The sequence below is a fragment of the Excalfactoria chinensis genome, chromosome 3, assembly GCF_039878825.1.
Source record: "Excalfactoria chinensis isolate bCotChi1 chromosome 3, bCotChi1.hap2, whole genome shotgun sequence".
Classification (NCBI taxonomy): Eukaryota; Metazoa; Chordata; class Aves; order Galliformes; family Phasianidae; genus Excalfactoria; species Excalfactoria chinensis.
The window spans coordinates 45,443,137-45,456,692 of NC_092827.1; the positions used below are offsets into that span (position 1 = coordinate 45,443,137).

General features: G+C 42.8%; 1 long non-coding RNA gene across 1 annotated transcript; it reads left to right on the forward strand.

Moving 5' to 3' along the window:
• Nucleotides 1-2,691: 2,691 nt before the first annotated feature.
• Nucleotides 2,692-5,250, forward strand: LOC140249561 (uncharacterized). Its single transcript, XR_011903034.1, has 3 exons — nucleotides 2,692-2,786; nucleotides 4,484-4,639; nucleotides 5,220-5,250. It is a non-coding gene; the product is annotated as an uncharacterized lncRNA (long non-coding RNA).
• Nucleotides 5,251-13,556: the final 8,306 nt, after the last annotated feature.

Here is a 13,556-nt window from a genome sequence, read left to right on the forward strand (position 1 = left end):
AGCCAATACTCACCCAGGCTTGTGCACACTCTACCATGATAGGAACCATCTCTGCATCCTTCAAGGGCTCTAATGACCAACTTAAATAGAGGCAGTACATTTGAAAAGGGAACACTGAGAAACAAAACTGAAAGGGAAAACACCACAGCTGCCTTTAGTACCTGTTAAGTCTGTTTTGTTTGTACCACTGATACTGAAGTGATGCAACCAGTCAGGATGGACAGCAGTGAGGAGAGGTGAAGGAGTAGAGAGATCAAGTGACCTTGCCAGGAGTTCTATCTCCTCTCTGACCACAAAGCCCCCCAGGAAATGTAGTTCTTCTCTTTCAGACAGGTACCTGGATATGGAGCATTAACATTTTTAACTCCCAGTGAACTGCATGATGTTATGATGTGGAATACCAGTAACTAAAATCATAAAACCATGACATTCCTCAAGGAGAACTCTGAATGAAATTGAAGGTACACTTACACAATCACATTTTCCATCCTATTTGTGTAAACCAACTGCAGAAACAACATGATCTTGGCTCCTAGAATGTGAAGAATTTTAGAATGTAAGCAGTCAGTACTAGCAAATGCTGGGTGATGGAACTTGATTAAAGAGCAATTTATAATGTTGTGTTCTCTACCAATACAGAAAACAGCACAGAATGGGGGGTAAGAAAAAAGTAGATTTAAAGAACTAGTAATATTCTCATAATCATTTCTTCTTTTTAATTGTGATTTATTTAACAGCCTCTGAAAGGAGGTTGTAATAAGGTGGAGGTTGGCCTTTTCTCCCATGAAACTAGCAATAGGACTAGAGGGAATGGCCCCAAGTTGCACAGGGGAGATTCAGGTTGGGTAATACTTCTCCAAGAGAGCAGTGAGATGCTAATGGGCTGCCCAGAGAGGTGGTAGAGTCACTGACCTTAGAGGCGTTCAAGAAAAGTTTAGGTGTTGTACTGAGGGATGTGGCTTAGCGGGCAAATATTGGTGATAGGTAGATGGTTGGACTGGATGAACTTGGAGGTTCTCTTCAGTTACCCAGTTGATAGCTGTGCCAGTTCTGTTTGTCCCAACAGCTCCTAACCACGCTGCTTGTCCAGGTCTGTGTGAAACCAGGAAGGTTTTGCACAAACTGCAGCAAATGTTTACTGCCAAGCATTCTCTTTTGGGCCATGACAAAGAGACAAGAAACTGTTTTATGGAATGGGGGTTAATTACTGTCATTTAAAAAAAAAACAATGTATTTCCAATGGTTTAATGCCTAGTAGATCTGCAAAGAGAACTTCCCAGAGCCTGAAATTGCCCTGATTATCCACCCAGTAAGGCTGGATATCTGTTCACATTGTTTGTTCTAATTTATATCTAACTGTGCATTAGACTTTGATACAAAAGTAAGTTTGTATTGTTTCCTTAATGTGTGGCAAATGAGAACCTGTCAGTAATTTGATCTGATCTCCAATCCTATCTTACGTGAAAATAGTATCCCACCCCATTTCTTCCACTTCTGGGTGAAAATAAACAGAAAACAAATCAGAAGAGCTTTCTGAAGAGCACCCTCTGAACCAAGCAAATGCTTGCCATTAGATCTGGAGAGACACATTTATAACTTCTTCAGGGAATGCTTTTAACTCCCTGACCCTCTCTCCTTGCTGAGTTTCTTTGCTGCAGGGGAACCTGGGGCTACATGGTGTGTTAGGTGCTGATTTTTGCCCGTTACTCATGGCTTCAGATGCAATATAGTTAGTAAAGCGGAATCACATTTTTATTACTATATAAAGCATGTGTGCAGCTAAATCATTTCTGTTACTGTGTGGTCTTTAACTTCTCTGATTATTAAGGGAGCAACTTTATTGGGAAGAAAACATTGCTTTACTTCCTCAGACAAGCAACAGGGTGGATTCCCTGCCTTGTTTTGTGTGGTTGTTTTCTTTAAGGCCCCTGCTGGCTTTGTGAACTTCTTGGATATGCTATTTGTTTCTTTAAACCCAAATAAATTCCTTTTTAGAAGAGTTCTATTTTACCATATTATGGTTTAATTTTTTTTAACTTCTTTGCTCAGTACTTCTATGGCTGCCCATACTTTGTTATTTTAAGGGAAGAATTTTGGCAAGCATGTGATCTTTGCTCAAAACATCACTGTATGTTTTCCATCAGGTTTTTCCCTTGTACAATGTATCCGGCATTCTTGCTATGATGATATGAGGATTTAAACTTCTCCTTGGAAAAACAGTAATTTTGTTTCAAGGTGTTCTTCAACAGCCTTCTTTATTTTATTTTATTTATTCATTTTTGTGTTTCATCTACAGATGACAAGTCCTTCCATTTACATTCCTTGTTCTAGGAACGTTGAGTACTACTTGTGTTTGGGTGACACCTTCTGGATAAGGTTGCCACTGGAGGGAGTAATTAAAATACATCACTGCTGGTCTGTTTTGAAAAGGCGAAAGAAATGTACAACTAACCTTTTCCTGTGATTAGGATCCTACTTGAAGCTTACTAAAGAGTTTGAGGCTCCAAAGTGAAAGATGAAAATGGATTGTATTATAATCACAAGCAGACACTACTTGCATGGTGCTTCATATACAGTTGGACTGAGATCTTTTCTCTTGGGTAACAGATTTATTTAATTGGATTTATGCATATCACTTTCTTTCTTATGTCAGGCCTGTACCATGCTAATTGTTGAATGGACTAGCTAAAGAAAAAGAAAGACTTCCATTGGTTAGAGTAAAGATGCCCATAGCCAAGTTTCCTACCTTCAGCAGCAGGTGCATGGAGGAGAGGATAAAGAGCAAGGTAAGCCAGAACCAATAATTCCCAGAACTTATTTCTTGCCATAGTCAGAAATACTGTGTCCAGACTCAGAGTAAGAGGAGGTACCTTTGTATATAGTAGGTCATGGCTCATCTTTCTTCAGTCATTTTTTTTCCAGGAAAGCATAAGAGATATTCCTCTTTGTTTCTTCTAAAATAGCTGCAATTTTATAGGAGACAGTTCTCTCTTTCTCTCTCTCTTTCCTTTTTTGCTATATTGCAAAGTCCTGGTAACGTTAGTTATTCCTCATCTTAAATCTGCTCCATCCATCTGAGAACCAGTCTATAAAACATATCCATATTAACTCTGCCATCTCTGAGAACTCCTCACAGCACTCAGGGTACAGATACACCAGTATCCCAGCTGTAAGTCTGGGCTTGCATTCTGTCCCAGATAGATCCATCTATTCTTCTTTTTCATTTTAACATTTTTTTTTTGTCACTAGTACAGAGCTGACATTTTAGTGAGAAGCTACACTTCAACTTCTCTTTTATCCTGAAACAGCTCAGTGTCATGAAAGTCCTCTGCCATCCTCTACAGTTCTTCTCCAGGCCCCCATTGATAATATCTCAAATATCTTGGCATTAAAAAAAAAAAATATATATATATATATACACACATATATGTATGTATGCATGTATATACAATATATATGTATATATATGTATGTGTGTGTATACATATAATTTCACCCCCCCTCCTCCCCCAGAGATTCAGTGTGGATATATTGGATATATCAGCTTGAGCACAGATTCATTTTAGTATTCACTCTGGTGAATCAAAAGATACCGAATATCTTATCAGTTCTGCCCTCTCATTCCTGTCTTCTAACAAACTATCTATCCATGTGAGGCCATTTCTATACACTCTGGGGCAACAGAGTCTCTTAAGGCACTCCAGAGGACTTTAAGAAGCCTCTTCTAAACACAGATAAGCTACACAAATGTGGGCAAGTAGTTCTGGGCTGTTGTTCTCTTGAAAGAGTACCAATAGATGTGTAGCTTCCTTTTGCAAAATCCAGGATGAGTTTCTCCAAAGTACTGATCCAGGTTCTTATCATCAATGCCGTTCCTTACAGCAGTCAGTTGGGAATTCCTGGTCTGTGGTGGCCCAGCCTCACTGGCACCTCTTATAAATATTGTCATCATGTTTCCACTTCCCATTCTCTGTCACAGCAAATGAGAGGATGCACACCGCCATCACCAGGTCAGCTATATTGATATTGTGAATGCAATTAGAACTTGCCTATTTGCAGCCATTCATTTTGCCCATTTACCATTTATTCATCTTCCAGTCACTTAGTCCATTATTCCACAGCCCTTCTGCCAAAATCTGAGAGTGGAAAAGGAGGAGTGGGTCTATCGTAGAGCTTCTTCAAGCTCCTTAATGGTAATTGCAGTAGTATCAGAATTCAGCGCTGAACTATTTCAATTAGGCATTGACCTCAAGCTACTCTCCCGTCCTTGTTCTTGGGAAAGCTCTCATTTTTATATGGAGTAACACTATGCCAACTCCAAACAGCTTTTTGAAAACCACAAGTCCAAATATTAAACCAATAATCTGCTGGTTTCTGAATACATTTTGAAAGCCTGTTACCACAAGTTTTGTTGAAGCAAAATTCTCATGCCATCACCCTGCTGTTCCCACCTGACCACTCTTTCTTTTTTCCCTTTTTCCAGACATCTCACTTTGCAATGTAGTCTCTTTAGGGCAGTTGTGTCTCCAAAACATTCCAATACTAACAACCCAGCACTCAGTGAGGAAGCCTAGAGTTGATCAGCATTTAGTAAGGGTGAAATAACATTCAGGAAGAAAAGCTCTGTTGTGGATGAAAAGTAAGTAGCCAACTTTAAATGTGCATCTAAAGTGCATTAATTGCTCTGCAACATGTATTTCACTTCATGGAAAAGGCGAGGTGGGATATGGCTCAGCATCCAGCTGTTGTGTGCTGCAGTTGATACTGCACATTTATTATGAAATACGGAGCACAGTGCAAATCCACAGTGCTATTATTGTGGAGAAATGTGTTCTCACAAAAGCACCTTTTATCTTCAGTGTTGTGGAAGCAAAACTCTACTGACATAAAGGCGATTAATTTTGATTTGGAAAAGGAGTTATTGAAATCAAGTTTATAATTCTTGCCACAGAAGGTCAGATTGAGCAGAAGTTTAAAAAGACTGTAAAGGCAGGAATTGTATTAATTCTTCTTAAAGTTTCATCATTTTCACTTTCTATTAGAGTAGAATGCATTTGTGGCACAGGGTGACAACCATTAGGTCGCGGTATTTTCCTCTTCCCAGTAATACTTAATTCACAATGCTAACAAGCCAGTTCCAGTCTGGATTGTGCTGAGCAGTGATCTAAAGAAAGCAAAAACTGTATTTCTTTCCTACCTGTGTCACTGATGCACACCAGTGAGGCACTGTAGCAAGAGCCACCTGACAGAGGTTGACGTGGCCCCCATTCCTGCCCCAGGAAACATTCAAGCCAGAAGAACCTCTGAACATCACGTCACCTTGAGCACTGATCAACAGCTGCCTGCCGACATGTTGTGAATTCATCAGCCATCTACAGCACTGAAGAGAGGAATTACAACACTCTGACCAGCAGCAGTTGTTATGGTTATGTACAGGTTCTGCTGCTCATTAGACACAAGGTCCAATTACCTTATCCAACTTCTGCCATTCTTAAGGTGACAAAGTTTAATACCTGGAAGGCTGCTCTGTTAAAAGTCCTATAACTTGGTAAGATTGTGGTTGACGAATTTAACAGTTTTCTTTCATGAAAATGCATGGCTGTTCCCCAGATGACTCAGTACCAGTTCCTTCCCTGTGCTGGAGCTCTTGTTTTTTCTAAGGTCTCACAGTGACATTTCAAATTTAATCATAATTTAAAGTCCCAGCAGGTTCTACATTCAAATCCAATCTAAATCAAGCAAAGTAAATGGGCTTACACCACAGGTGAACTTGCCATGATTTATTTAATGAATTTCAGGTGTCAGAAAAGTCCCAGAAATTTTAAAGTAATTGAGGTATACACAATACTTATGTTGTGAGATGTGAATGTCTCAGTGGTCAGAGATCAGCAGCAAGCTTCTTTCTCTTCCAACCTACTAACAAGCATTCTTTGCTGGGAAGTCAAGAGAAGCCTTTCTGTTGATCTTGGAGAAAGGACTCTTCTGTAGATTTACTATTTCATTAGCATGGAAATGGTTTCATCCACAAGCTCTCTGTGACGGCAGTAGCTTGTTTTCTGCAGGTCAGGAATGCTGTTTCTTTCTTGCTCCCTCACTGCCTGCACAAAAGTAACTGTGAAGTGTGAGGTCATCAGATAACCCTCTTCGGGGCATGAATTTGTAGTGTTTTTTATTGCTTAATGTCTTATTGAAGAATCAATATCCTATTATTGAATGATACCAATTCCTATTGTCTTTCCTTTGAAGAATCCTTGTTCTCAGAGGAATTATCGTAATTTAACAGTTGTTTTTACTTATACTTCATCTGATTCCATCCTCAGTTTCAAAGCCATCTTCTTGTAAACCAGGTATTGTCTGGTGCAGGCTGTGCCTTTTCACCTACTTACCCAGTGCTACTCAATAGCAAATTATTTCCAGATTGTGAGGTACTCTTCATGAAATGTCCTGAATGACAGTCAGTACAAAATCTTTTTCCTTCTAGGCAAGAAACACCTCAGTGATTAACACACTGCATCTGCTCTAAGCAACATTCAGATTCAGCTGCCTTCTCTGTGACAGCTGTGAAATTCGATCTTTGTGTTTCTTTTACATAGTAAACACTCATATCTTCCTCCTCCTGCTTGTTTACTGTCTTGGCTGTTTGGTTTGTTGGCTTCTCAGCTTGGAGGCTGTCTTGGATAAGGCTGAGCTGCGCACTGTGGTTCAGCCCTTTAAAGATAAGGTGCAAAGAATCTGCCTTTGAGAAATTCAGGATTATTTCTGGTGCATTGATACAATGCAGATACATTGTAGTTTAAAGCTGCTCTCTCTATCACTTTAAAAACACGGATGCTGCCCAGATAATGTGAACAATAGTTGTAGAGCTTGTGAGTTCTTGGAAGCTAGTAGGAATGGTGAAGTTCTTCACGTCAGAGTGTATTATCTCCACTGGCCACAGAGTGAGTGCTGTATATTGACCCAATCTGAAGGAGTGTCTTCATGGAAACCTTCCACTAAGCTTGTCCTGGGCATGGAATTAGATCTGAACCAGGTTCCAGGCCTTGAAAAATACACTGCTGTGAATTTTAAACTGTCTTCAGAGTAGCTCTATAGCAAGGAGAAAGGGGCTCCATGAGGGAGTGGCAGCAATGTTATGGACTGACAGTAGTCCCTGTTCCCTGTTCTCCTGCACTGCTCAGGTAAGGAGGTGGAAGAGGATGGATGGGAAGGGAGAGGTGTTTTTAGTTTGCTCTGGTCTGTTAATAATAGACAATTATTAGACAATAGACAGTAGTCCCCACACTGAGACTGTTTTGCCCGTGACAGAAATTGGTTGAGTAAAATCCCTGTCCTTGTCCCAACCCTCGAGGCCTTTTCCTTCTGTTCCCTTCAGGAGGGAGATGAGAGAGCAGGTGTTGTGTTTAGCTGCCTACCAGAGTGGAACCACCATGTTGCTTGCTATTGCTTTTTCTTTCTCCCTGTGGCATTTTTTGGCTTGGCAAGTTTAAAAAGAAGGGATGTTATTCACGGATTTCAGAGCTAACATTAAAACTTCTACTACTTTGCAGGAATTGCTCTTTGTAGTGACAGCCACCTTTAGTATGTGAAATACTTCATGAATGCCTGCGAATGAAATAGGCTGGGTGTCTGTCAAGATACAGACACTTTTGCTGCTCTGAATTTAAATAATGTGGTGTGGGGGGGGGGAGGGGTTGAAGATTCAAGCCTCATGCATGTTTTAAAAGAGAGATTTGGGTCATCCTGCATAAAGGTTGAATTTCTTTCAATGAGAAAGCAGAGCACACTGCTCACTCCCTGGGAAGAACATCATTCTGCACTTTAGCCCTCTTTATATCCCATGCCTCATTCAGAGAGGTCAAACATTCGGCCAGGAAGAGATGAAGCTGCTGTACATGCCTGTGTGTGTGTGCCACATACTCCTGACAAGCTGCTTTTCTGTGGGCATCTTTCTCTCATGCTACAACCTGGGGTTTGTTGAGCTGGGTGAGCATCCTCCATCCCTATCTTCAGCCTGTTGTGCTCCTTAACTGTTCCTTATGTGTCACCACAAAGAAGCTCTTGAGGTGTGATGCCTCAGTTGCAGACATCAGCTGGAGCCACGCAGGTCAGTTTGGCCTGCTGGCCCAGAAGCAAGCTGTTGTTATGGAGATCAACTAGGGTAAACTAGGAGCAGAGGCCAGCTAACAGAGGAACCAAATTCCTTAACACATTAATTGTATAGCTGGTGTGGCCACTGCTAGGGTGTATGTTGCTGGAGAATGAACAGTGACCAGGAATAAATCACTAATACAGATAAAAATGAATCCAAGACAAATGGATTACTGTACAGTCCAAGCATCTGAATGGTTTGCTGTGTGCCCAGGGAAAACTGCAGGACAGAAATGGAGTTTGCAAGCCAGCAGGAAGCTCTACTGCCTTCCCATGGCCCCTGAGGTTCCTGCAAGAGATTTTCTCAGCAGGAAGAAGTGTGCGGGGGAGCATTACCCTGGGATCCTCACCCCATATCTGGGCGCCTTTGGCAGCTGCCCTGAGAGTTTCCATTTTCCTCTGTGGGGATGTAGACAGGAAGCAAGGGGAAGTGAAAGGCCTGGCTGAGCAGAAGCCTGCTACCTGCTTGAGGGAGGGAGAAAGGGGCCAAAGGGATCTGCAGTGTGACAGGACGCTTGGGGAAGGCTTCTTTCCAGTCACATGAGCATTCTTTGTAGCCATTTCTTCTGGAGGGACACCAAAGCCAATAGAGAAAGGAAAGATGAATGGACTGCTATGTTGGGGCAAGTTGGTAAGAGCCAGTGTAGTGGCTGCAGTGGGTTACCACAGCCCAGCTATGAGAGCAGCAGCACCCCACACTCATGGGGCTCCTGCTCTGAAGCTCCCTCTTCATCAGCATTCACTGAGCAGTACATAGAGGTGATATGTTGTCAGCATCTCCAATAGCTCATGGTCCCAGCCAGCCCAGGGCTCAGTGCTTTTTGTGCCACGTCAGCAGCATCTGCATTCACAAAGACATTGTGTGAGGGAATCCTTGCATTCACACATTCTGCTCTAGTGTGAGGTTTTCAAAACACCAGACTCATAACATCAGCCACTTGGGCTTTAGAATTTTGATGCTTTCCCTGGAGAGAGGATTTTTTGGGGGTTGGTTTATACATTGGCGTATATGCTTTCCTTTACTTCCCTTAGACTCCCATACTGTGCTTGCTTGCAGGCGATGAGCCCATGAATGATGGGGCAGCTCAGGAGATTCCCTTCTGAGAACTCTCTGAGTCGTAGTGAGGCACATATGTATGAGCAAGTCAGGCAAATTCATTTTCCTTCTCTCTCATTAGAGAAATAAGATCTGCTTCTTAGACTTTGAAGTATCCTGCCTGCACTTCCAATTAGGGAGCTGTTTTGCACAGGATTTCCTTGGCATGAATGGACAGTTCTTATTCCTCAGGTGAAATCACTTTATTTCCACTTGAATTTAATGTGGTATTTTATTAGCTGTACTGTTAAGCATTTTCCTCAGTTTAATTTTTGCTTGTTCTGCTGGTACAAAGGGTGGTAGCAACAAACAGTATCCTGTTCCTTTCTCCTCTTCAGTCATCTTGGAAGATAATGATGCTTGCACACTGTTAAACCAATTCTGTAAATTGTGATACAGTCATTTATCCAGAATTTCTTAGCAGTAACTTTCTATTTCACCTGTAAATTTACTTCTTCCTGGTCAGTATTCACATGCCCTGACCTTTTAACCAGCAATGGCACAAGCACAGTCTATGGTGCTGACAGACTCCTCTCTGGGCAGCTCAGTGACAGGTGCCAAAGGTGCTCAAATCCAAAAATCCACATTCTGAAGGTGCGATCCATTGCTAGATCAGCCAGAAAGCTGCAGCTCTGCTCCTTGACTCTTCCCCTCTGTAAAGGAGAACCTTCATGTGAATGGAGTCCATGCTGCTTTATCCAGAGACGGCTGGATGTTTCTGTAACAGTCTGTGACAGAATCACCTTTTACCTTTGTGTGATATAGTGAGGTAGGGCTGTGCTGCTGAATCTGGAAAAGGCCAGGCATGTCATTCATTAGCTAGCAAAATGTCAAGTGGATAGAAGAACAATCGATTGTACAAGGAGAAGGTGCACAACAGTGGGATGCACAGAGATTTCAGCTGCAGTTGGCTTCCAGCTGGGCTGCTTTTTGTCTGTGCAGGAACTGGTGACAGGAGCTCCACTCTTCCCACAATAGGACCAAACCAAATGTCTCTGCATCTGTGAGCTTCTATGGTACTGGATGGAAAATACAGTGTATGAGCTGATGTGCAGTTTGTCTGCCACCAGTAAAGACTGATTCCTGACATGATGCAAGGTAGAAAGACTTTGAGGTAGGTCTTCTGTTCCCAAGCATGGAGCTGTTGGTGCTTCTGCATGAAGCAAGGGGGGCAGCTTCAGTTACTCACTGTAATTTTAGCCTGAAGAAAACTGGAGCCCTGCAAAAGTCATTGCGGTCATTACAATTCTGACATCTATCCACTTAAATGTCCAGAATTAGTTCAGTTTTGTTCTGAATGTCTTGTCCTAATCATTGCTGAAAGTCTCTGTCTTCTGGGCCAGGACTCCTCTTTGTGAAACAACTTTATATCTGTAAAGCTGACTTTTTCTTCCTGTAGATGACGCACTGCAGTCTGTCCAGTGTCTGTCAAAGGATCAAACAGCTGTGCCCAGGCTTTTGAAGTTTCTTACAGTATTATTTTCTAGCTTGTTCTCCATTTAACGTTGCATGTACACAGGCCAAGCATCAACAGAGTGGTGGACCTTTGAGGAGGGTCCTGCTGAGTGGCAGGGCAGGGAGGGAGCATGCTGGGTACTACTCTGCAGATTCCATGTAGGAAGCCCAGCAGACCCAGGAGTTCAGTATTGAACAGCTTGATCTAGAACCTGATTAAAGAAAATTTACTTACATTCTGTGTTGGATCTACAGAAGAGAGAGAAAAGTAGTTCTGGTTTTCCTGTCGTGAGACACAGAAAATGCTGCTGTTGCTGTTTCCAACTCCATCCCAGGGAGACCTCTGTTTACCTTCATTTCACTCTCAGTGCAAGTGCAGCTGACTTGGGGGCTCAGCAGTGGAGGACTAGAGCAGCAGGCTGTTATCCTCATTACGTTGCCCCCTGTGTGCTAAGCACAACTCATAGCTCTCAGAAGTAAAATGCTCCTTGGAGAGATGGGAGTCTTCTTGTAGTGTGACTGCCAGTAGTTGCAGGAACAGCCCCACAACGCGGGGTCTCCTGCAAGTGTATGGAAAGGGTTTGGTACTGCTGTGAGGAGCTCATGTCTCAGCATCAGAGCATTGAGAGAACTGGACATGTGGAAGGGGAAGGAGAGAGATGTAAACACAGAGGGTGACGCATTGTCATGCCATGGCCCTTGGAACTTTGCAGTCTTTTGCTTCAGTTTTGACTGACAGTGACTTTTCAGAGGGCTTTACCTCAATTTTGGTGTCGAGTTGTTGCAAATACATGCTGTTTAAACTGTGAGAGGAAGAAATCAATCCAGCATTCTTATGTGCAACGCACACATTGAAATTTCAGCTTATTTAAATGGGTGAGCTGAATGAGTGCCATCCTCGGAGCTTGGGGAAGATTTGTAATTGAATTGAAGTGTGTACAAACAAATTCTCAGCAGTGCTAAGTATAGTTACAGCTGGCAGAGATGAGCTTATCTTCAAGGTCTGGGAACTGCTTATTGTCACAGGAACCAGTGAAGCCTTCCTGTTGGCCGAGGAAGCTCAGGTTAGGCTTTTAAGCAAGCCAAACAAATCCCTGGGCCTGATGGGATGCACCCACACGTACTCAGGAGCTGGCAGAAGTCAGTGTAAGGACACCTGATTATCTTCCGATGGTCACAGCAAAGAGTCCTGAGGGCTGGAAGAAAGCAAACATCACCTGTACCGCACCTTCAAACAGGGCAAGAAAAAGATAAAGGCAACTCAATATCTGTCAGCCTCACCTTGATCCTGGGGACGGTGCTGGAGCACACTGCGCTGGAAATGGTTTTGGAACATATTAAAGACAACGTGATTGGGAATTGTCAGCATGGATTTATGAAGGGGAAATCATGTGTAACCAACTTGATAGACTTCCACAACAGAATGATTTGCTCAGTGGGTGACGGGAGAGCAACGAATGATCTTATCTTGACTTCAGCAAGGCTTTCACTCTATCTCCTTTAGCAGCCTCATGGACAAACTGATGAATTACAGCTCCTACTGCAATTGCCACTTTATTTGTCTGCGAGCCTGTAGCAGTGTGATTCGTTGCTTATCTGAGGGAAAGAAGGGAAAAAAAGCAAGCCAAAAAAGATCTGGCTTTCTGCCTTGAGCTGAATGTTCTTACTTTATGCCATCAAGGTCTTACAATCATCCCTTTGCTTTGTAAAGCTGTCACTTGCAATGTACATTACAAACAACCTACCTTCGTTGCTTTTTTTCCCCTGTAGAAATAGCAGAGGGTTTTGTTACCAATTCTATGCTGTCCAAACAAGAGTAGTCGGGCTTTAGAAAATTAGCAATTCATGTGTACTAAGGCAGAGCTGCTAATTCACAGTCCCAGACAGCTGTGACTTTGTTCCCCGGCAAGTGGTCCCAGTCACAAAGGTACATCCACACAGAGTGCTGCTGTGTCTGAAAATCCTCCTGCCGCCATGGGGATACACGGCTTTCCTTCTGCAGCACAGATAGCAGGGGGGAGAACCTGCTTGATGGTGAATATTCCTGTCTCTCAGCAGCATTAGCATTGGATCCTAAGCACACCTTGAAGCTTCAGAGCAGCTTCAGTCACCAAAAATCAGAAAATGGAACCTGATGCAGTAGATTTTTAAGAGTTCTCATGGTTAGTCTAAATGTTGGCCTAAAAGTCCCCATCCCCAGTATGGGCCAGTTATCAGCATGTACAGTGTTTGCTTTACTACAATCAGAAAATCATAGAATCATAGAATGGTTTGGGTGGGAAGGGACCTTTAAGGTCATCCAGTTCTAACTCCCTGCTAGTTATGGACACCTCCCTCTATACCAGGTTGCTCACAGCCCCATCGAGCCTGGCCTTGAGTTCTGCGTTGATTCTTGAGTTCTGTGTTGATTCTTACTTCCTCATTACATCAACAAGCTGAGCTGCATGCACTGAGTTTGTGGCTGCTTGGGAAGCAAAGCTGCTCTGGCAGCTATTGGGGCAGTTCATGTGCTGACCTTCAGAGCACCGCACAGCACGGTGAGCCCTGCATGCCCACATGGTTTAGGCTGGGTCTGTGTGTGCAGCCCCCCAGAGTCACAGATCCAGCTCTCAAGCTGTCACTGGGCAGCATCAGAGCACAGCCGCTCAGTGGCTCATTATGGTGGTAATTAATTTTATGACTATGAGAAAGGAGGGCTGTTAGAAACAGATTGATCATAATTGGCTTTTAATTAACAATTTCAAGCTCTAATTCAAACTAAAAGTATCCCATTGCTTATCTTCACAATTTCATGGGCACTAGGGCAGGGGATATAGATAGTGTGACCAATGATCTGGTTGTGGCAGGCCTGTGTAAC